This window comes from Prionailurus bengalensis, chromosome C1 (genome assembly GCF_016509475.1).
Source record: "Prionailurus bengalensis isolate Pbe53 chromosome C1, Fcat_Pben_1.1_paternal_pri, whole genome shotgun sequence".
NCBI lineage: Eukaryota > Metazoa > Chordata > Mammalia > Carnivora > Felidae > Prionailurus > Prionailurus bengalensis.
The window spans coordinates 32,469,133-32,491,546 of NC_057345.1; the positions used below are offsets into that span (position 1 = coordinate 32,469,133).

At 53.0% G+C, this 22,414-nt stretch overlaps 1 protein-coding gene across 3 annotated transcripts in view; it reads right to left on the minus strand.

Moving 5' to 3' along the window:
• Positions 1-22,414, minus strand: part of HIVEP3 (HIVEP zinc finger 3) — a 476,818-nt gene that overhangs the window by 143,195 nt on the left and 311,209 nt on the right. The gene's annotated exons all lie outside the window — the stretch shown is intronic.

Below are 22,414 nucleotides of genomic sequence, written 5' to 3' on the forward strand. Positions count from 1 at the left end.
GTCCAAAGTCATCCCATAGCACTAAATAAACAATCTCTCGGAAGGACAGTCGTAACGAAAATAAGCATGCACGGGGAGCCCTGCGTTTACTCTAACGTGCCTCGTGGTGCCCTCCTATCCAATCCGTGACAAGCCAATGATAGAGAAGTGCAATAGAGCCATGGAAGATAAGGAACACTAGAATAGGGTGTTAAAGACCCGAGCTCTAATCTAGGCTCTGCCACACACTAGCTGTGTGACGTTGAGCTGCTTTCTTAACTTCTCTGGGCTTACCTTTCCTCCTGTGTAAAATGTCTCCCTGAAAGGCCGCCATGAGGAATCGCAAGACAAAATAAACAAAAGAGACTTGCAGTGTTCCCAGCTAGGAAAGCCTTAATAACCATCAGTTAAGCCTGTCCAGTCTAGAAGTCCTTTCTGGAAAGACAGTCTATGGGTCTTATTTGAAAGGATTCATGTTGGCCACGGACACAAGAGGAGAGAACTGTGAGAGATCTCCCAGCTAGGGTTCAGTATCTGGTTAATACGTGACATTGGCCGTTGTCTGTCAATTCCGCAATGACAAGAGGTTGGCTGATGGGTTTGCTCCCTCACATGCTGGGCAGTCAGGTGTGTCCACAGGGATGGCAGCTCCAGCTGAGCGGTGACAGGTCGCTGAGGCAAGGAGCCAGCTTATGGTTTCCAGATGGGCCTAAGATGCTTCTAGTCCCCCCCTGGACCGTGTTGAAAGGATAGGCCGGGACTCCGCAAAGGCTGAACTTGACCTGAGTCTCCATCTAATGGGCTCTGGCTTTCTCGGGGTGAGGGCGGGGCGTGCCCCTCTGTGCCGGACTGCCCGGGAAGTTGGACAGTCTGCGTTGCCTTCCAGAGAGCAATTCTGAAAACTGCTACTCAGAATAAATATTTTGGTTGCGTTCGGCAATGTGGCTGTGGGGGAGATTTCCATTGAGTGTGGTTTGCAAGGCGATTCTCCTCTGTTGTTTACTCGCTGCGATCCCCACAGCCTGTTCCTGGCAGGCATCTATGTCTGCCACACTCCTGGGCCACTGGGATCCGGATGCTATGCTCCAGGGAGGCTGAGCTGGCGGCCCTTCATGGGGGCCTGACTGTGACGACGCATTGGGCAGCTGGCCACCAGAGCCCCCCGTTCCCCAGCTCCACCCTGCCCTCCTTAGGCAGTCCCAGCCAAGGCTGGCACTCTCTTAGGAACCTCATTCCCACCAACTAGGGGAAACTGTAATTAGCTGAGCTGCTCTAGGCCAGGGGCTTGGAATTCCTGTGGCCCTAGAGATGTGGCCTTGTCCATTTCCTCTTCCCAGGGTGGCCCCCTGCTCCTGCTCCTCTCCACCCACTCACCTCTTCCCTGGAGCCACAACCACACAGCAGGCACTGTGCAGTCTGAGCGAGACCACTGTCTCCCACCCATCCCCCAGCCATCTGAGCCTCCTGTGGAGAGAAACGCCAGCCCCAGGGGCCTGAGCTTACCATGTCTCTCGGTGACAGTGGCTGGGACTACTGCCCCACCCCCTCAAGGCCCTGGATGCCCAGGCTTAGAGCTTGCCCACACTCTGTCAGCCCTCCAGCCAAGAGCCCACCCCCAATCTCAAAGACGAGGTAGGGAGAGGCGGGGGCATCAGGCTTCCGAGCCAGTTCATCCTAGAGTCTCCCCGCTCCCCACTGCCACGGCCAGATTTCCAGGGGGAGACGGATTCATGGGATCAGGGTCTGTCAATCAAGACGGAGACTTCACAACAACCGGGGGTGGGGGGTGTTTCCGGGCACGGGGTGAGGTGTTTGCAGTGTGGCCCAGGGAGAAGATGCTCCACCAGGGACGGGCCACAAGGATCCGGGTTAGGGGAGCTCACGCTGGGACTGGGCATTTGGAATGTTAAGGACCCTTGTCATGGAGGCAGCCTTGAGGCTGCATGAATCTTGTTCTTTCTTCCATATTTTTTCACCTCCCCAAAGCCACTCCCCCTACTCCTTTGACCTGCATCCCATTCTGGTAGGTTCTAGAGTTACCGCGACGAGGGCCTTCTGGAACCCCACCTCATTGAGTGGATGAGGGAGCAGAAGCTTTCCCGTGTCCAGGGTCACAGAGCAGGGCGAGGCAGAGCCTGATTTGGACTCATTTGTCAGAACCCAAGTCCCATATTCATTCCACAGCACCGTGGCTGCTGGTGAGCACAGAAAGATCAGAGCCTGTCTCCCCAGCTGGGTGCCCAGGGGCTCTTCTGCCCGTACCTGCAGCGGAAACAGCTGGTCTCTCCCCACCCTGGTGGCCTAGAGACCAGCTGCGTGCATTTGGGAAGAGGCTGGGAGGATGGTGTGCACCCCCGGCCAGCCCACGGGCAGTGATGTGCAGCTGGGGCTCCACTGGCATTGGGCAGATGTGATGAGCCACTCCTTAACCCCAGCCCCATGCAACTCCAGGCTCTGGGCTCCGTGCCTGAAGGTTCAGCCCTGCTTCTCACTGAGCTCATCCTACCCCGGCCTGGGAGGATGTGGGAAACCCAGTTCCATCTGGGGCTAGAATCAATTTTCTCACTATAAATCACATGCCCCAGGGGAGCCTGGGCTTTGCCCGTGCTCACCTGCCATGGTCTCATCATAGCGCCCTTGGGGGCTGGGGCATCTCTCCACTGTCACTCATTGGAACTTCAGGACCAGCTCACTTCACTGAGAGTCTGGCCCCTGCATGAGTTCATGGCCACTCTGTCTGTGGGCTGGGCCCTGTGCCTCATACCCACGGCAACCACGTCTGGATCCTGCCATGAAGGAAGATGGGCCAGGGCCACTGAGGCCCCTCCTGAGAGATCCTGGCTGTCACATGCAAAACACACACACAGAAGTCAGGACGGCCACAGCTATGACACCGTCATTTCTCTGTGGGTCAGCTTGTGGGGGGGCAGGCCTGAGGCCGGGAGTCACCTCTCAGCCCAAGCTGCTGAGACCCCCCAGGTCCCCTCTGTGTTGAACATGTCCACAGTGACAGACGGGTTAATCTGGCCTTCGCCTCATACTCAAATTCCCTTCCACCGAACTCCAACCCCAGGAGGGTGTCACTCAGAGGGCCAAACAGTAGGACGGACCGGAGGCACAGAGCCCAGCTTGGCCTGGCTGCACCTACAGACCCAAGGCCATATTCTACCTGCTTCTCCTTGAGCTCACTGCCCCGCCGTCTCTGTCCCAGCCTGGGAAAAGGGGTGTCTTTTCTGCTGGTGCTGAAGTTAGAACTCGCCTTTTGCCCAGAAATGGCTTTGTGCCACCCTGTTCTCAAGCTGGCTACCTACCTCCCTGTCGGGCACCCTAAGCCTTTTAAAACAGCGTATGGAATCTAAGCCAAAATTGACAAACTCCTCATGGGAGTCTGCCTTTTACGGATATAATCATAGCTACCAATCATTAAGCACTTGCTGTGTGCCAAGCTCCAGGCTATACATTTCACGTGTATTTAATCCTCACAATAAAATCCTAGGAGTGGTACCTGTATTATCCTCATTTTACAGATGAGGAAAACGATGCTTAATGTCTGTCTTACTCAAAAGCCCTTCTCATCCCCCAGAAGCTGAGAGTTGATGTGTTTCATCAATAGGCTCCAAGGGCTGTTTCTTGGGAGTGCGGGGGGCAACTCACAGTTGAACTCAGATGGGCTGTGCTCTCTCCCCAGCAAGCGATACAGAAGTGTTCAGCCGGTTCTCACGCAGCTTCAGGCCTCCTGCCCATCTGGCCCTGGGGGTGATTTAGGGGCCATGGGACACAAGGATACAGCTCACCCAGCACGTGTTCTCCATGCCAGCACAGTGCTGAGCTGGCTCGTCCCCATCCACCCATGTCCAGAATCCACCATAATGGATGGGCAGGTGCTCCAGCTGGCTGGTGGGACCTGAGGGAGGGAGGAGCCGGGAGAGAGACCTTGGGTCCGGCTGCACACGGGTCCCATTGCCACAGCTTTGCAACTGCCTTACCGGCTCCTCCTAGAACGGACTGGCCACTCCGGCTTGGATGCTCTTTCTGACTCTCTGCAAATTGGTTCATTTACAAATCTGCTCCCAGCTCACCTCTGGGAATGGAGCATGGCTCAGACACATCTGTCCTCCCTCTCAGGCTTGCCCAGATGACATTTCCTGGCTATTACATAATCAAGGAAGCCCAGCCCCCACCAGCCAGGCCTTTAATTAGAAAGCTCTTTCCCAAGGGCCTTGGGGATATAATATGTCAGCCGGGGCCCTCTTATCTCGCAGCCCATGTATATACGGTCTCTCTCCCTGTCATATACAGACACACCTAGGCACACGTAGTTACATACCCCAGCACAGTGGAACAGCTGAGGCCACAGCTTCTGTTCGTGCCATCGGCCGCGTCCAATGGCTTATACACTTTGTGTTCACTGTGAATTATGCTGCCCTGGGTCCCTCAGGCCCACCCCCAGTAGGCTGTCCCCTCTGACCACCACCACGGCCCGCTGAGGGCTGCCTCCTCTTGGCTGCCATAGCGCTCTGTGCTCAGCAGGGTACTGTGGATGTGTATATCTTCCCAACTGGGCTAGGACCTCTCTAGGGAAGGGGCTGATTCCTCCCTGTGCCCCCAGCAGCTGAATTGGCCTGGTCTGAATGGACACTGGGAGGGTGGATGAAATGGGCCAGTGAATTAAAGGAAGGCTCCTACCGACTTCCCAGAAACACCCCGAAATGTCAGCTTTTGAAAGACCTGATAAATTAATCCATTGTTCAGAGGGGACACTGAAGCCCAGCTGGGGACAGGTGGCACTTAAGGATGGACGATCTGTTTGTGGCAGAGCTGGGGACTTGACCACGCTTGCCCAGGTCTCTCTCCACCATCATGCTGCCTCTGAACCCTGGTAACAGGCTCGTGGGTATTCTTCTCCTCAGAAATGAATCCACCACCTTCTAAGCCTTGGGCCCAGCCTAGACAAATGCCACCATGGCACAGTCCTGGTGCTCAAGGAGCAGTGCAGACATATACCCAGAGGGCTGGGTGGCAGGCGGGGGCGCAGAAAGGAAACCACGGAAGAGTGTAACAGAGGTGACACCCAGGGAGACGGGACAGGTCCAGGGAGACATCTTGGAGATGACGTTAAATGGGGTCTCAGATGAGAGTTTACGAGAAGGGCGAAATTGGAGATAGGAGGGGAGAGGAGGGGAAGTGGTGGTCCAACTAAAGACACAGAAACACGAAACGATACAGCAAGATGGGGAACTGCACAAGCCAAGTGGTGAGGCTGAAGCCTGAAATACAGCAGGAAACCTGCACTTTGAGGTTCCCATGGGGGGCGAGCCCATATCAGGAGGGGCTTCAGACCCATGCTAATCCAGCTGGACTCCAGCTCCATACACCCTATACTGCCCCTTCCCTTGTAATCCCACCATCCCCCAGAGTGGCAGGAGGACAGACAGATGACATACCCACTGTCTCATTTACCCAGGCAGCCCCTGGGTCCTGGAACACACTCTTCTCGGCTCCCTGGAACTCCTCCTAGCCACAGATGTCCTTACATCTTAGAGCCTGGGCTGTAATACGCTAGGAATTGACACTCGCAGAAAGGAGTTCGTGTTGACGTCAGAATATGCTGTCCCGAGGGGGAAGTCTTGTAAACAGCTTTGGAACTTTGGATGGCCAAAGAGAGCTTCTCCTGGGTCTGGTGAATGGAAGGACTGATGCATGGCCCAGAGCTCCAGGCGGACACCGCAGAGAGCTGAGAGAGGCCCACGGTGGCTGTGTGTTTTCGCACAGCACCGTGTACCTGCACGGAGACTCCTGAGCTTAGGACTCACTCAGACCCTAGCCAGGGCCCAGGACTCAGTAGAAACTCAGAAACAGAGATCAGAGGAGGCTGACAGAGGACAGAGCTGAGTTAGAGCCTGAGGGCCTGCAGGCAAGCCCTCTGTGGCTGCTGCACCTTGTGACCATCACCATCCCAGCACTTGGAGGGCCTGCCCCGTGCTGCCCTCCCGGTCCCACCCCCCGATGGTGACACTCAGGACTCATGCAGAAGTCCAGCAAAGTGTGGGAACGCAGGGGTGTTTCTATGGGGCCCAGTGACCCTTAAATCCCTAACTGATGACCAGCTGGGTGGTCCTTTGTCCTAAACTGTCTTCCAGGAGGTTCTCCCCTCTGGAGAGGCCTTGTGCCTGACGTGGGAGATCTAGTCGGGCCTCTTGTGCGACAGATGTGGAAACTGAGCCCCAGCAAGGGGAAGTGGTTGACTGAGGGTCACGCGGGGAGGCGAGGGTGAGGGTGAGGGAGGACCCAGGGCTCCTCACTCTCCACCTCACCACCCCCACTTCCTGGAGGTGACTCAGCAAGACAGACGGCACAGGAAGGAAGTGGGAAAGGGAAGCCCAGCCCGCTGGATTCCAGGTCACCAGTTTGCTCTTCCAAAGCCACCAACCACCTTGGTCGTGAGGCTCTGCCTGATGCCCGTGACCTCTCAGCCCTTCCTTCCCCAGGCCACAGCTGCTGACCATTTCCTCCGGGGTCAAGCTCACTTGCCCTGTCCAGGGTCTCCAGGGACTCCCTGCTGCATAGTCCCCTGGTGCTTCTCTCCTCCTGGGTCAGCGGTGGGGGGAGCAGTCACCTCCACAAACCTGGCAAGTGGCCAAGCCCGTGTGGGCCAAAGGTTCGGTTCATACAAGATTTGAGGCGAGGCGCGTAATTGCAGCCTCGTGTTTAATAAGTGGGGCTCTGGAGCCGGTATTCAGTTTCCATCATCTGCTCGCGGGGGGCGGCGGGGGGGAAGGCGGGCTTTGGCTAACTCGGTTCCTTTGTAAGTCTATAAAACGAGGTGATGGGATCTGCTCTGCAGGTTGCTTGGAGAATTGGTTGAAATGATACAGGTAAAGCCTGCCACGCACAGAGCTCTAGTGGTCGCTTGCTTTGCTGGGTAGATGTGCATGCCTCACCTCACTTAATTCTGATGACAAACCCGCAAAGTAGGACAACCGTACTCACTTAGCTGGCGAGACACCCAAAGCTTGGCGGGGGGGGGGGGGGGGAGGGTGCACAGCCGGCTTTGAGTAGAGGCAGGATCTGAACGTGGCTCAGTCTCATGGCAGACCCCCAGCATTTGCCCACCTGTTGTGGCACCTTCTTTGGCTGTTGGGTGGTCCTCTGCCTGTGTTGGCCCTCCCAGCCTTCTTGCGGGGGGGAGGGGGACGACGGGGTTAGGGGTGCCGTGGGGCTCTGCACCCTGTGCTGTGCTGTCTGAATGCCAGCTGCCGCCAGATACTACTCCTGTGACTGGAACCTCCAGGGACCGTGATCCTGAAGTTGGGGTCCAGGAGGACCAAGCCCACAGCAGCATCTGCCTCGGTCACCACAGGAAATGCCACCGGCCCCGTTAGCCTGGGGCTTTCCATATGCTGAGAACAGGCCTCTGAGAGTGAGGAAGGAGGGGCTGTAGGTACAAGTCTTTGCTTCACTGGACTGGAAGTTCCTCCAGGGGCAGGACCCACTCACAGCACCCAGTATGGGTGGACGGTCGCCTGCCCCACACTCCAGCTGGGTCACCAAATGGCTCCAGCCACCTCCTTAGCTCCGGCCAATCCCCCCTTGGAGAGCCTGTACTCCCACCTCAACTGCAGAATATTACTATATCATATTCCCAGTCTCTCTCTCGAATCCTTGTTGGACTAGGGTGAGGGTTTGAATAAATGAATATGCTTAAATTTCATTGTTTTTCGTCTGTTTCTCTTGCTGAATTGTAAGTTCCCTAAAGGTACATTCTGGGGGCGCCTGGGTGGCGCAGTCGGTTAAGCGTCCGACTTCAGCCAGGTCACGATCTCGCGGTCCGTGAGTTCGAGCCCCGCGTCAGGCTCTGGGCTGATGGCTCAGAGCCTGAAGCCTGTTTCCGATTCTGTGTCTCCCTCTCTCTCTGCCCCTCCCCCGTTCATGCTCTGTCTCTCTCTGTCCCCAAAATAAATAAATGTTGAAAAAAAATTTAAAAAAATAAATAAATAAAGGTACATTCTGTGTATATCCATCTTCCTAATTCTCGGTAACCAGAGCACCTGTCAGCAGGGGCGTGGGGTTGTAGCGTGCGTCTCTCCCCATCCACGCGGCCGGTGTTCTGTCTTGCCGTCTTCTCTAACCCCCTACTCCCACAGGCTGGGCGTGTGCTAGAGTTGTGTGTAAGAGTGAAGGACACGGGCAAAGGACCCCCGGATAGATTCGGCTACAGGCAAACGAACTGGCTTATATACGCTGACGTTGCCTCACCCTGTGGCTATATGATGCATTCTGGGCTTATTTTGGGTTCCGGGCTCAATTTTCAAAGAGCAAAGTCCTCAGGTCAGTAATCTCTTCCAGAAAAGTGAGCTGGTGTTTAAGATACAGTGGGTGGCGATGAGGAGTAGGAATCCATCAAAAGCCCCATAAAGTTGTTTTCTTTCCACCTGTATTTTGCTTCCGACGAGCAAATGGGGCTCATGCTTCTAGGACATGTCAAACCCTGTCCGACCCGGACACGGCTGGGTCACGTACAAACCCGGCCTCTCGCCTGGCCCAAGGAGCCCCGGTGAAGGCAGTATTAAAGCCTTGCAGGAGAAAGGTGGGTACCGAAAAGACAGCAGGGGTGTCTGTGACCCCAGAACCCAGAAAGTGGTTCCAGCTGATGGGTCTCTGGTTCTTTATCTGGCAAAGAGAGACTAAAACTCACCCTGTAGAGTTATTATGGGATCAGCAGAGTATAGTATGTTGAAATTGCTACCTCACAGCATGAGAAGAGTAGATTCATTCATCCCACACATGTTAATTTAGCATCGACTCTGGGCCAAGCACAGTCTCAGGCACTGGGAATAACAATAGACCAGGTCAAGTTAGACGGTGATGAATGCCATTAAGAAGAGCAAAGCAGGAGATGGGGTAGTGACAGTAGGACGTTTTGCTATTCTGTTTTATTTTACTTCATTTATGTCTATTTGTTTTTGAGGGTGAGAGAGTGAGCAGGAGAGGGGCAGAGAGAGAGAGGGGGACAGAGGATCTGAAGCGGGCTCTGTGCTGACAGCAGAGATTCCGATGCAGGCCTTGAACCCACGAGCCATGGGGTTATGACCTGAGCCAGTCGGACACTCAACTGACTGAGCCACCCAGACACCCTTGCCATTTTAAATAGGGGGCAGAGAGGGGTTCACGGAGAAGGAGACATTTAAGTAAAACCTTAAGGAAGTGAAAGAGTGAATCGTGTGTATATTTTTCCTTGCAGCGGAAACAGCAAGTGCAAAGGCCCTGAGACCAGAGTCTGAGGAACAGTATGGAGGCCAGAGGACATGGGATATATAAGAAGTCATTGGCAGCCACATCACTGGGACTCTGAAGGCATTTATAAGACTTCCGGCTTTTACAGAGACAGAAAGCCACTGGAGGTTTTCCAGACAAGGACGATAACCTGACTTTCATAACTGATCAATAAACTTCAGCTTCCCCTTCCCTTCAAAGCCCTATCCAGTACCCAGACCTCTGCAACTCCAGCTCATATGCTTTCTCCTTTCTCAGATTTCTTCCAGCTTTCTAAATCTATCCAAAGCAGAAGGGCCTCCTCACTTTCTGCCAAGTACAGGCTGGAAAGGGGCCTTGCAGAGAGACTGTTGGGAAGAGAGAGAAACAGAGAGGAGTCTTAGGTTGGGGATCTTGTCCTCCCTTGATGCTCGGAAGGCCTCTGGGCCCAGCTCAGCTGCACTGCATACACACTAGGTATACAGCAAAGCTGGGGACTTTGCTTTAGACGTCCCCAGGGCCACTTCATCATCTTAGACAGCTCGGCACCGAACTGGGGATTTCACTCAGCACTCCTTCACCCTGCTTGACTATCAAAAGGTGAAATCATCTGTTTTCAATTAAAATAAAATAATTCCTATCTCTATCAGTGGTTCTCGGCCTTTTGGGGGCCACCTGCCCCTTTGGGAATCTGTTGAAAGCTATGCACAGTCCCCTCAGAAGATAAACACAGGGGACGTGTTCCTTCTCTCATAATTTCAGGGGTATCACAGATCCCTGAAAATTCAGCAAAGAAACCATTCTCTGTGCCAATGACTTCCCCGTCTGTAGCTCCGACTGAATGAGTGAATGAATGAATGAATGAATGACCGAACGGACAAATGGAGAATAAAGAAGCTGCATACAGATGGAGGGACGACAGGGGATGGACAGGACAGACAGATGTAGCCACCTCTGGACACCGGGACTCTTGCTGAGGGCTCCTGACGGCTCCACAGAAGCCAGCTCAGGAGTCAGGCGTGGGCAGGCCCTGCCTTGCCAGGTATCCCGCAGAGAGCCGAAGCTCACCTCCTGAGCTGCATCTGTGGCTGTCACCCAAACCTTTCTAAAAGGTATCACACACTTTCCCGCCTTTCTGAGGGTGCCCCGAACAAAACAAAACAGAACCTTTTCTGGGTGATGACGGGGCAACAGGATGAATACAAATACAGACATGCAAAAGTAAGCCATCTCTTCCACTTGGCGTATAGCTGAGCCGGCTGCGCCTGTGTAGGTTCCCTCCCCATCACAGCCCTCCTGCTGGGACCCAGGGCTTCCTCCCCGGTCATTTCCTTTTCCTGATACCTCGCCTGCGAAGCTGGAATGAACTTCTCACTCCTTCTCGTAGTCACCCCTCTTACTGGGCAGCTTTTAACGCAATCTCATCTTCTTCCAATCGTTATTCAACGTTTATGGCACACGGAGACCTTCAGACGTAACTAGGTGGGTGGGGGGGTCTCTGACCAAAGGTGAGGGGGCCCCAGAGAGTTCTTCTGATGGAGCAGAGCCTCCACAGCCCCAGAGACGTGGCTGCGTGGTCTCTCCCGCCTCTTGTCAGTGCTTCACCTCCTCCTCGGTGCCGCGCTACAGCCCCCCCTGCTCTGGGCATTCCCCAAGGGGACCCGCTCTTTCCCACCTCTGCTCCTCTGCGGGCGCTGAGCCTGTCACCTGGAACAGAGACCACCACCTGCTTGTCTTACAAGGAAGCTCACGTTGCTCTGCCCAAGCCTCACCTCCCCAGCAGACCTGTCTCCTTCCTTTGGGAGTCCTAGGTCCTCACCTCACCATGGTGGCACTTCCTACATTGTATTTCCAACTTCTTTTTTGAATCTTTGTTTTGGGGGGGGGGGTGGAGGGGGCAACAAAGTTAGAGCTTAGATAAATACACTTACAATTGTTTATTTTCCTGTTCCTTTGATGACCGGTGCCTTATTTCTCTTTATGTCCCCAGCAAACGGCACAGGGTACGCTGATGTTTCAGTACATATTTGTTAATGACTATTTCCTTCGTGGAGGTGTTCTCTCTTCACCCTTCCAGCTGGATTATCTGGTGTAACCTCACTTCCTTCCACCCCCCCCACCCCCCCCCCCCCCCCACAGCTGGGTCCCACGTCTCCCAGTCTTGCCCCGGCCTCCACTTCCAATCTGCCGGAACCTGTTAGAATTGTGTGTAAGGCATGAAGAGGTGGGCACTGAGGAGCTTTCTCCGGAGCAAACGAACTGACTTCTGCTATGGACTTCTGTTACTGAGCCCCAAGGTACCGCTGCCCTGGAGCAGTTGTGTTCTCTGAGATCTGGGTGGGTGAGGTCACTGGATGGGAAAACTCCTCTAGTGAGTTGTCATAGTAACCATGACTTTCAATTTCATGCAAGAGAGTCCCTGAGAAGAAAACACATTAAGGGGTGGGGGAGGAGTGGTAGGAATCCATCAAAAGCCTCCTAACATTGTCCTCCCGTACCCTTTTCTTTGCTTCTTACTGGTTTACATGCTCAAGGTAGATGCCATTATGTGTGGGCATCTGAGTAGAAGCTGCTTAAAATAGCCACTCAACTATTTCAGGGAGCAGTTGAATATGCATGAAGCTATTTTAGAAAAGATGTCCCTGGCCCAGCCAATCCAAACCCCATCTTTTCCCTTGGAAATGCCAAGAGAAGCTGAATGGGACCTTTCTTAGTCTATCCCACTGGGGTGGGGGTTTTTCAGAAGCCACAGAAACAACACCCTGGCTAATGGTCTTGCAGCCTTGTCAGCTCTGCCTCCTGATTCTGTGGTCAGAGAGGCTCCTGGCCAGACAGCTCAGCCCTCCAGAACCCTCCAGAGCTTTGGCGGCCTTCAACAACAACTGTGTTACAATCCGGCTTGCCTAGATCTTTGGGGGATCTCATAATCTTCGGTATTTCCAACTGTTTAACTAGTCATTCAGCACACTTGTATTGATAGATCAAATGTGTGAGGAACATGCTGGGTGCTGGGGATCCAAAGACAAGATCTCCGAGACCAGCTCGTTGCAGGCGGGTAGATGGATGGGTGAGTAGAGATAGCGGCCATAGAGTTCAAAGACAGAAGGGCAACCAGGAGAAGGAGCCCTTGCTTCTTTTCTTCCTGATGGCTTGAGAAAGAAGGTGACTTTTGAGCTGAGCCTTGGGGGATGGGCAGAAAGCCCCGAAGTGTGAGAAGGCATGGCAGGCTCAAGGACAGGGGGACGGTTGGGTGTGGCGGGGCACGGAATCCTCTAGTGGGAGGGAGGGTGTGATACCTGTATGGAGTTAAGAAAGGAAGGGGGGCCAGACTGTGGAGTGCTGGTCCCTACCACCTTCTCTAAGCCTTCAGGCTGGGCTGGAAAGGACCTCCCCTCCATGAACCCCCAATGCCTGGTGTGCATGCAATCTAGACTGGAGGTCTCTGGGGACAAGGATGTGGTCAGATGCTCCTGGGCATCTCTGCAACCCAGTGCCAGAATTTTGGTTTAAAATATGGCTTCTGGAGTCAGACTGCCAGGGTTCCAATCTAGACTCTGGTCTTATTAACCGGGACCTCGGGGCACCTGGGTGGCTCAGTTGGCTGAATGCCCACCTTCGGCTCAGGTCATGATCTCACGGTTTTCGAGTTCGAGCCCCACATTGGGCTTGACACCATCAGCGTAGAGCCCGCTTCAGATCCTCTGTTCCCCTCTCTCTCTGGCCCTTCTCTGCTCACGCTCACCCTCCCTCAAAAATAAGTAAAACATAAAAACAAACCTTATTAACTGGGACCTTGGGCAAGTTATGTGACCTCTCTCTGCCTCCATTTTCTCAGCTGTAAAGTGAAAACGTTCCTGGTATCTATCCCTCTTGGTGACAAGTACACGGATTACTATAGGTAAAGGGCTTAGAAGTCTGTGTGGTGCATCATAAACAATGGATTAAAGTAATAGCTGTTTTCATTATCCTAACAAGTTTGGATTTTATCTTGACGATGGAATACCACTGGTAATAAGTTTTGCTTCCCAAAATTAAAAAGGAAACTTACTGCTTTGGCCTCTATTGCTCATACATGCCCACTATAAAAAGGTAAAGTACAAGCAGGAAGGGGGAAATGCTGACCCTCAGGTAACTACCACTAACACGACCGCATTTCCAGATACAGTCCAACCTCATTATTCCCAGAGTCTGTGTTTGCAAATTCACCTACTTTCTAAACTTTATTTGTAACCCCCCCCGCCAAATCAATATTCATGGTACTCTTGTGGTCATTTGCAGACATGAGCAGAGCAGTGAAAAATGCGAGCCACCCAACGTGCATCTTTCCAGCGGAGGTCAAGAAGCACGGTGCTGCCTTCTCCTTGAAGCTCTCGTGTGTAAACCAGTATCCTTTTAAGAGTCTTTTCAGTGCCATTTTTTTGGTTGCATTTTTATGCATTTTGCTGGTGATTTCTCTGTGATGTGTCTTAACAGAGAAAACACGTGTGTTAGATAAGCTGCCTTCAGGCATGAGTTACGTTACCGTTGGCCATGAGCTCAGTGTTAATGAATTAACAATATCTATTAACTAAGGTGTTGTTGACAGAGACCCACATAAAATAACATTATGTGTCGATCAGTTGACAAGAACGTTGTGACCAGAGGCTCGTAGGAACCTAATGCTGTATTCCTCCTAGGAGCAATGGCTCAGCTCTCACTAATTCAGTGTTTGTGGGAACGTCATAGAACATAACTGCTGTGAATAACAAGAATTGACTAAACTTTTCTAGATACACAGATGTATACTTTTATGCCTTTTGGAACATACCTTCCATATTCTTTTTGATATCTTTTTTATTATTTTATTTGATTTTTTAAACATTTTTAAAAATGTTTATTCATTTTGAGAGAGAGAGAGAGAGAGAGCAAGTGCATGCAGGGGAGAGGCAGAGAGAGAGATTCCCAATCAGGCTCCATGCTGAGCAGGGAGCGGGACGCGGGGCTCAGTCTCACAAACCGTGAGATCGTGACCTGAGCCCAAATCAAGAGTCAGATGCCTCACCGACTGAACCACCCAGGTACCCCTCTTTCTGATAACTTTTTAAAAACAGACGTCACCCATTAATACGTGAGAGGTGCCTTTCCGTGTCTGTAAATAAAGCCATGTCCAGATGGCTGCCTCTCTGTGAGCATGTGTTCAGTTATTAACCAGTGGTTCCCTACTGATGGCCAGTGTGGTTGTTTCCTATTATTCACTATCATAAACAATACTACGAGGAACATCCTTCTTGGCAATAATAAAATAGCTAACGTTTATTCGGTACTTACTAAGGGCCCAGCCAACGGTCTGTTCACAAGTTGCCAGCCCCTTTTTCTACCGACTTGTCTTCACTTCATTTACGAGCTCTTTCTACACTGGTGTTAGTAACGCTCCGCCCGTCAGACATATGTTGAGACACTTTTCTTAGTTTGGCATCACCCTTTGGCCTTCATTATTGTGGTTTCTCCCCACAGGGCCTTTAATTATATTCTACCACGACTTCTGGATTTGTTTTACACTTAAGGATCCAGTCTCCAACTCGATACGATACAAAAATTCCTCGTTGTTTTTCTTCTAATATCTTTATGGCTTCATGATTTTTTTTTTTTTACCACCTAGAAATTTATTTTGGCACCAGGACTGAGGTATGGATCCAGTTTTGTTTTGTTTTGTGTTGTTTTTCTTCTGCAAACAGCTAGCTGGTTGCCTTGAGAGCGTCTGAGGAATCTTTTGCCTTTTCGACTCTCATTCTGAGTGCTGTGCTCACGTATGGCTACTTCTGGACTCTCTGTTCCGTCCATTGAGCCAAACGTGTATTCTTTTACCAACAACTGACTTTTTCTAGGCTCTTCCCCATGTTTATTTTACTTTCTAATAATTTTATGAAAAAAAGTTGGGATTTTATTTAATTTATGGACCAATTCACATTACCTTCTTAAGTTTGTTCTTGGGTAGTTTATGCTTTTCTTTCTTTGGAGACTAGGGCCTGCCACCTCTATGCTTTCTAACGGGCTCACTTTGGTGCCTCTTTCCAACCAGCCCGGCAGGAAATGACCACACCCTCACCCAACACTGTGCCTTTCCTATGTCACTTCTCACCCTGAACTACATGTATTGGTTCCATACTGGGCTCTCTAAAGGCAGGGCCCCCGCACGTCCTGTTAGGGCGTCCCTTGACCCATCTGACAGGCGGCCGAGGCCATGGAGAGACTTGTAGGATGAATGGATGAATGAACAAATGAGCAAAAGGCATCTCTCTAGAAAGCCAAAAGGAAAGTGAAATGACTCCATCGCAAAAATTCACTTCTCACGGACTTCCATCAGAAAACAAGAGGAGTTTTTCTCCTCCTCCTTGTCTTTGGCCAACCCCCGAAGACCATGTCAGAATCAGAGAAATGGTCACAGCTAGATGGATGTGCCGTGTGCGACCTCTCCCCGCACCTCCCCCTGAGACCCACCCTCACCCAGCAGCCGGGGCACTTTTCAGGGAGGCTCTCGAGGCCTGGAGAGCCCTCCAGAAAAGGGAACACAGGCAGTCATGCTGTGCGAGCTATGCTGCTGCACTTTTTGAAAAGCCCTTTCCTGTAAGATATAACAGCCCTGAAAGGCTGCTGTCACCAGCTCCATTTTGCAGAAAAGAAACTGAAGTCCAGAGAGATGGAACCCATCGCCCCTGTCCCTGAGAGGCAGGACTTAGGACTGGCTGGAGCTGAGCCTGTGGGACTCTAAATGCCTTGCCTCTCCTATAACCACATCCAAAGCACCCAAGTTCGGGAGGCTGTGGGGCCATGGCCCCGACAGGAGTCCCACATGGAGTCAGAGAGCACGGGTCCTGCCCTGACTAAACCAAGATAGTCACTAGAGTACTTTTCTTCCCCCAGAGCAGCATGTGGTGCCCATGGATTGTTCCTGAAGAGCATCATACTTGGTCAAAGAGCCACTGTCCGGGCTGGGGAACACATGACCCAGGCTATATTGTCACCAGAGGATGGGGGAGTGGGGGATGGGGAGGCGGAAGATTTGCATGGGGACAGGGCTCGGTCTCCAGCACAAACCTGGGGACGCCCTCCCGTTTTCTTCTGCCCAGCCTGCACAGGGTCGGGGTTTCTTGGCCCAGCAGGTCCCTCCCGGGAGTCCAGCCAAGCAGTCACTTCCTTATTGGGCTGGCAGCTGCCGGGCAGGCCTTGGCTTCGCTCTAAGGCTGGATTAAAGATCCGGTTTCTCATGAAGAACGGTGGGTTGGGGGCCAATACATTTACTGGGCTTGACACTTTGGCCCGGAGCAGACCCCAGGGACATTCAGATGAGCAGCTCACGGGTCTCCTGCCCGTGGAGCTCCATTCTGGTCAGGAAGCAGATCACGAGGAAAAATCCCCGGCCCTACCTAGGTGCCACGAGAGAGATGTCTACGTGTTGCGGGAACCCCCACTTGCGGGGTCCGGCAGGAAGCAAGGTGCGGAGGCTGGACGTCAGGCTACGGCACATGGGCAAAGAGAGACTTCCTGCCTTCTGAAGTCAAAGTCTTCCGTGCTCAGATCTGTGCTGTAGAAACAGGCCAGCGAGCTATATTTATTTTCAATGAACGGTTCTGACTTTTAAGGTGACAATTCAAGGACCTCGTTTGGAAAAGACAGCACCAAACATAAGAGACAGAGAGCGGATGGGTACGGACTCGGTGGAACGGCTCCCCTGGATGGTGCCGATGAAAGGCAAGAGCCCCAGACTTGGAGCGCGAGAGACCCACATCCCTGCCGCGGACTTGCTGGGTGACCGGGAGCAAATTGCTTCCCCCTCTCAACCTCAGTTCCCTTCCTGTAACAGGGGAGCACTGTCACCAATGCACACGTCGCCAGGAGAAATTGGGATGTCAGAGGACACTGTACATTCGTACGTGCTCGACAGAGGTAAAGCATCGCGGTGGGGCTCCAGGCGGCTCCACACACACACCGAGGGACATTTCGGACGCCCCACTGCCTTGCTGCAAACCCACCACCCAGCAATTTCTCGGGAAGTCTCTCAGCTGTTCTAGCTCCAACCAAAGCCTGTCCTGTAAAAACACGGCCCCGTCCACAGAAGCAATCACCTGCCCACCGGGTCCAGGCTGCTGGGCCATGAACGTCAACAACGGCCCCTTCCTGGTGGGAGAAGGAACAGGGAGCCGGCTTGTTCTCTGAGAGCGGAGGACTGGCCGGTGACGAGGAACATTTTAAGGTGGGACGCTTCTTCCTGCACCGTCGGCAGCTGTCTACACAAGGCGTCCATTATGTGTGGGCCCCAAGGCCAGCAGGCCCGAGAGGCTAGGCTAAAATTAGTGGAGAATGTGCAGCCGCCAGCGACACAGAACATCGGAGGGTCAGATGCCTCCAGCCAGCCGCCAGGGCAGGAGCCCAGGAGCCTGTGCAGAACAGCTGTGGAAGCAGCTGGCCCCGGTTCCTCCCAGCGCGGGGACAGCAGCCCTGCCCAGGGCCCTGCTCCCATAGCTCAGCTTGAGTGAAAAAATAGAAGGCAGAGTATAATCCCAAACAGATCTTTAAAAGATATGTGCAAAGAAAAAATGTGGGAGAGGAATTCACTAAATACCTGAGAGGCTATATCTCGGTCTTCCCCCAAGAATGGAATGGTGGGTGAATCTTCCCGTACTTTCCAAAATGCTCTCAATAAATATGCATTACTCTTGTAATCAGAAGAAAATACTATAGGGGCGCCTGGGTGGCTCAGTCAGTTAAGCGTCTGACTTCGGCTCAGGTCACGGTCTCAGGGTTTATGGGTTCGAGCCCTGCATCAGGCTCTGTGCTGACAGCTCAGAGCCTGGAGCCTGCTTCAGATTCTGTGTTTCTCTCTCTCTCTGCCCCTCTCTCGCTTGCACTCTGTGTCCCTCTCTCTCTCAAAAATAAAGAAACATTTAAAAAAAATTTTTAGGGGCACCTGGGTGACTCAGTCGGTTAAGCGTCCGACTTCAGCCCAGGTCATGATCTCACAGCTCGTGAGTTCAAGCCCTGCATCGGGCTCTGTGCTGAACAGCTCCGAGCCTGGAGCCTGCTTCGGATTCCGTGCCTCCCTCCCTCTCTGCCCCTCCCCCGCTCATGCTCTGTCTCTCTCTCTCTCTCTCTCTCCTTCAAAACTAAATAAACATTAAAAAAAATTTTTTAATAAAAAAAGAAGGAAACACTATACAAGACACTGTAAGTTATACATTTATATTAAATGTAATTTAATATACATTTTAAATTTATAAAAATGATTACAATGTACACCCCTAAGGCATGTAGCCTATATGTGTGTGTGTATGTGAATATATTTAGGTATCTGGTTGACTGGCATTGGCAACTTTGAATCTTAAGATGTCAAAGCTAGCTGGTATTAAATATCAATGTTTTCCAACCTTCATTTCAGGGAGGAAACTGAGGCCCCAGAAGCAAAGCAGGAAGTCGAGAACCCAACCTTTCGCTGAATCTGGTCTTGTACAGGAGTTGCCCCAAACCTTGCCCCCTTTAATTCTGTAGTTACTTTTATTCCCACTTTATGGAGCTGGAAACTGAGGTACAGAGAAGCAAATTCATCACCCAAGGGCACCCAGCTAGGGTCCCAAGCCTGGTTTTTCACCCATAGCCCACAGAGCTTGAAGAGAAGGTCTTTGAAAACACCTGCTCCGTGAAGTCTCCGTCAGAAAGCAATTTCTTATGGGAACAACTTTTGAACTGTCTTCCCTGGGCCCCTCTTGGGTGGTGCATGCCTCCCTTGCCTCTGGGGACTTGTGGTCCTGTTGCCAGATCAGTCCCCAGGAGACTTTGACGGAATGGGTGACAAAGAGTGGTGTGCGGACATGAATAACACAGTGCCCGCCCTTTCCTGATGTGGGAGAGGGTGGGGAGGGAGGGCTGCAGCGGAAGGTGCCAGGCCTTCAGGACAGGGAGGGTTGGCCAGAGAGGCTGCCAGTCAAACTCTCTTTTATCCAGTCTGGTCCAGCTCCAGACCTGGAAGTGCCTGTAGGCAACCCCAGCTGGGGATCTGAGGCCTTTGCTCTGGCTGCACAGCCTCTGTCTACGGTGTCTGTCCCCATCCTGTCCCCACCCCCATTTTCTGCCCCAACTCTTTCAGGGTCATTTCATCCATGCATTTGTGCATTCTTGTTCGTGAACACGTTTTTACTGAGTACCTACTATGGGCTAGAGCAAAGTATAGTCCCAACCCTGCCGGTGCTCAAGTTCTTAGAGAGGTCTTAGTGTTTAGGCTACCCTAGGTCATTCGAGCAGGCACTCTGAGGCCAGAACGCCTGGGTTCAGCCTGGCTAGGCTACTTCTCAGATGTGCATGCCTGGGACAGTTACTCAGCCTGTCTGTGCATCGGGGATCCTCATCGGTACAGGAGGATGATAAGAGTGCCTGCTTTGTGGACTTGTGCAAGTGAAGCGTCAATCCACGCAAAACCCTTAGGACGGTGCCTGACGGGTAGTAAGTGCTAAGTAATCATTCATTTCTAGAACTATTTTTATTATAACCATCTGGCTAAGATTCCCTCCTCAGGATGCCCTCTGGCTTCCCCTTCTCTACGGTCCCAGAGCTCCTTGAATGGCCCCCCCCTTAGAGCTTCTGCAGCACCGGCACACGAGAGCCTGGGCCTCACTGTCTACACTAGGGGCAGGGACCAAGTTTCCCTCATCTCCACCCCTGCTCCCAGCGCAAACGCAGCAACAACGTGTCTAGGGCCAGTTCAGAGCTGTGGGTGGCTGTGTGCCCTCAGCCAGAGCCTTAGAAGCTCCTCGCTGCCTCTGGCACTAGAGGTTGCTTATCAGGCCTCATCATGGAGCTTCTTGAGGCTATTCTTATCTTAAAAATTTTCCTTAATGTTTATTTATTTTTGAGAGAGAGAGAGAGAGAGGACGAGAGGGGGAGGCCCAGAGAGGAGAGGAGACACAGAATCCGAAGCAGGTTCCAGGCTCTGAGCTGTCAGCACAGAGCCCGATGCAGGGCCCGAACCCACCAGCCACGAGATCACGACCTGCCTGAGCCGAAGTCGGATGCTCAACTGACTGAGCCACCCAGGTGCCCCAATGCTATTCTTCTTAGACTGTGGAGCCTGGCCCTGGATGTGACCCTCCCGAGCTGACAAGGGGGCAGGGTGCTAGGCTTCCTTGAACGCCTCTCTGTGGTGGGGACCCCTGCAGGGCAGGTCGCCACAAACCCCAACGCCAATGCCCCGCAACACCAAGATGCTTCCTATGGCCATGCTTTGCCCATGCTGGTCCCTCTACCCGGAACACCCTGCCTCCCTCCCCGTATCCTCCGGAGCTGAGACTCCCACGATCCCTCCAGGGCCAGCCCACACGCCCCTCCTCCCCGGTGCTTTTCCTCTCTTACGGTGCACTGCAATTTATTTGTTTGCATGTCTCTTCTGCAGAAGTGACCATCTTATCCCTGTCTGGACTCCCAGTGTCCACCAGGGCCTGGAACGGAAGGGGTGTCAGGAAAGTTCTGCTGAGGGAACTTTTTCAAAGGAAAATCAAGTGAATTGGCCTGCCTGCCTGTTACGGCACAGGGGCTAACTGTTCATGCCACCTTTTGAGCCCCAAACTCACAGGTCCTCCTCGGTTACCCTGCCTGTCGGTAGCCCAGCTCCATCATAGGGATGTGAGCTGGTGGAGAAGCATGGGGCGGACCTGGCAGCTGTACGACGGACAGGGAGCCAGACTTTCCCCCGCTCCGGCGTCACGTCCTGGAGAAACCTGAGGCGATGAAGGTCCTGAGGCCCAGACTGGTTACCCTGCTCCTCAGGGGAGTGACGGCACAGGGTTGGAGCCCAGCGCTGCAGGGCCCCAGAACCTGCTCTGTCTGCTCTCTCATGAGATGAGGGACACCAGAGCATCCCGAGTTCGGCCAAGAGAGGAAACTGCAAAAGTACGAAATTGCGTGGCATTGCCCGCCACACCGAAAACAACTCTAGGGCAGGAGAGGGCTGGAAAGCGCCTTGACAACGGCATTGGGTCCTTAAAGGGGTGCTGTCTTGGGGGGTGGCCTGGTCTGCAGAGATGGGGGAAGGAGGACAAGAGGACCTGGCGGGGGGATAAGGGGTTCTGATGGCAAGCCCAGCAGCCCTCTACCAGAGAGGCCTCCACCATAGCACAGGGGGCCTGCACTGCCTGTGGATGCTCGGCGTGGGGAGATCCGAGGGCCACGGACACGTCAGCAAGCCGTGTCCTGTCCTGGGCCCCGTTGTTCAGGTTGTTCAGGTTTAGTGGGCACCTCCTCTTAGATCTCAGTCTCTGCCCGGGGCCCAGAGGCCTCTCCTGGCACCGCGGAGCTGACTGCCTGGACCTTACGGGGTGCAATCCGAGCCCCTCAGCGTGGCATTCAAAGGCCTGTTCGCTTCTCCCGGCCTCGCTTCTACCCCCTCCTGCCCTGTGTCGACATCTCAGCCACTCTCCACCTTTGCACTTACTGTCTCAGCCCAGAATGCCCTTCTTCCATTTTTTTTTTAAAAACCTGGTGAACTTCTATTCATCCTTCAAAGCCCAGTTCAAGTGTCACCTTCAAATGAATGGTCTTCCCTAAACCACCCCCACAACCAAACCCAGAAGAGAACCCTCCTGCCTTCACAGGTTTCCTGTAATGTAGCTACTGGCACACATCTCCTGCTTTGGACGGGAAACTTCCTGAGGGCATTGACATGCATCGCTCATCACTAGGCCCTGTTTCCTAGGCAGCCATCCCCCGCTGCCTTGCAGATCCGCCCGTGAGCTTTGGCCTTGTACTCCAGTTCTAATAAGAGCCTCACTGTCAGGTCAATGTGGCCTCCCATCCTGGCTGCCCCTCACCCGGCTTGGTCTTCACGCCCACATTCTGCTGCAGGCATGCTCTCAGTGCGTGAGCAGACTCTGCCCTTCCCATCTGGGCAACCTGTAGTGACCGTGGTGTTCCGCCCAGCCATGAGGGGGCAGGTATGGGGCTAGCGACCGTCCATGTCTGAGTTGGAGTTCAATCAGAGGTTGCTAGAAGAGGCGTAGGTCCTGCCCCCAAATACACACGTGCACACACACAGCACACACACAACCCAGTGCAGGCTCTCTGCAGATGTGAGTTCCATAGAGCGATCAAACGGGGAAGGGGTGGACAGCTGTGGTGGTGTTTCCACTGCCTTTCTCCACCATTCCATGGCCTTGGCTGGAGC